The sequence below is a fragment of the Erythrolamprus reginae genome, chromosome 1 (genome assembly GCF_031021105.1).
Source record: "Erythrolamprus reginae isolate rEryReg1 chromosome 1, rEryReg1.hap1, whole genome shotgun sequence".
NCBI classification, from domain to species: Eukaryota; Metazoa; Chordata; class Lepidosauria; order Squamata; family Dipsadidae; genus Erythrolamprus; species Erythrolamprus reginae.
The window spans coordinates 209660136-209662371 of NC_091950.1; positions in this window are offsets into that span (position 1 = coordinate 209660136).

A 2236-nucleotide genomic window follows, 5' to 3' on the forward strand; every position below is an offset into this window, starting at 1 on the left:
CCGCTCAGACACTATATTTTTCCGCCCACACCGGAAAAAAATTAGAGGGAACATTGCCTGCCACATGTAGAATATAACTGTGGGAATAGGGGAGGGGTGGTTGCATTAGAGGGAAAAATACTAGCCACAATGAATTGTTTCCAGAGATTCAAGATCATGCTTTGTTCAGCATCAGCTGGAAGTACAGGGGAGGATCATGGACATTGAGAAAACTGGAGTGGTCCATGTGATGAACTTTTGGGTGTGGGGATGAGGGATGAACCTTAACGTGGGTGGAGAATTGTAGGAAAAGTTAGTATCGGGTTGACTACAGTTCGTAACCAACATGGCTCTGTTAATAAATTGGAACTTGGAAGAAGGTCAAAGTTTGGAATCTGATTTATTTTTTGGATGCTAATTGGTATGCTGACAACTAAATGATTTAGGGGTAAAAGGAAACCAGACCGAACATTGTGACTGGATGCTTATCAGAGCTGACACCAACTCAAGATCAGAAGATATAGACACCTAGCCCATAGAATTGCCAAAAGTAGGACTTGACTGAATGGATAACTTTATCATCAAATGATTTAGAATGTTGTATATTTGCTATATATTATATTAATAAAAACATTAATCAACAGTCTTTTAAAAGTTGGACTACAAAAGTTTAGCATCCTTACATTAGTAAAGAAAGCTTCTCCAAAATACACATCCAAAAATACAGATAACCATTTTAGTTAGACAGCTTGGAAAAATAGTTGAAATGGATAGCCAAAATCCAAAGTTTTATTTTATTTAACAAGTAAATGTAATACACTTCATGGTTGTGTTTTTATAAATTTTGGTTTAATAAACCAATATTCAAGAAAGCAACCCTTCCTTTGGTATACAGCAAGCAATTACGGTAATTTTGAAACCTCTTCAATTAACTAAACTTTTGTAATATGAATTATACAAAGGTGATGGAGTGGCCAAGCATGTCTCCAGACATAAACCCTACTGAGCATCTGTGGGGCATCCTGAAACGGAAAGTGGAAGTGCACAGTCTCTAACATCCACTAGCTCTGTGATATCTTCACTGAATGAAAGAGGACTCCTCGGCAACTTATGAATGCTGGTGAACTCTATGGCAGTGCTGGGAAATATTGGTGGCCACACAATATATTGACATTCTGTGCTTTAGTTGGACATTATCACTTAAGGATGTACTCACTTTTGTTGCCAGCAGTTTAGACCTTAAGGGCTGTGTTGCATTATTTTGAGGGGACAGCAGATTCATAGTTTTACAAGCTGTATACTCACTACTTTATATTGTAGCCAAGTGTCATTTCTTCAGTGTTATCATCTGAAAAGATATACTTAAATATTTACGAAATGTGAGAGGTGTACTCACTTTTGTGACATACTGTACTTGAAATTGCAAATATCTTGCTTGAGCAAACCTCTGCCATTCATTAATTGGCTGCCACATCTCCAAAATAATGAGATAGGAAGGTATATCCATTTAATAAATAAAATTGGAGGTGACACTCAACAGGATTAGGAGAAGCTGTCTGTTAACTGACCAGGAGGATATCTTGTGAGAGGGAGAAGATGCTCTTCCAGAGCTGCTCTGTATAGACAAGTTCATTTCTCCTCCCAGCCCATCTTCTCAATCAAGGCCCACGGTGGACAAACTGCTGGGTGGAGAGTAAGATTCACCCCTCCAGTTTTGGCTGTGGCTCGCAATGGTCCATCAACCCCTGAAGGGATGCCATCTACAGCAGGAGTCTTCAACCTTGGCAATTTTAAGACTTGTGGACTTCAACTCCCAGAATTCCTCTGTCCACAAATCTTAAAGTTGACAAGGTTGGAGACCTCTGACGCAGGGGTGGGCTACTACCCGAAGTGGGGGGGGGGGGACGCGGTGGGGTAGTGAAAATGGAGCTCCACCCAGAGCACCCAATGGAGCTCCACCCAGAGCACTGAAAGATGTGGAAAGAAAATGCAGGGCGTCCTGCATAAGCCACGCCCACTGTGTGGTAGTAAAAATTTTGGTAGCCCTTCACTGCCTCTGACCTATAGGGTACTTACTTTCTGGGGACGAGTTGGCCTTCCGACGAGCAGGCGAAGGACGGGGTTATTATATAAAGGGCAGAATTCCAAGAGCAGGAACCTCGTCTCATCCACGCCTTCGAGCGAGTCTGAGCGTTCCACGCTCTACTGTTTAACCGGCCTCCTTTCCTCCACGCCTGCGCGGGAGCTTCCCTCGCAG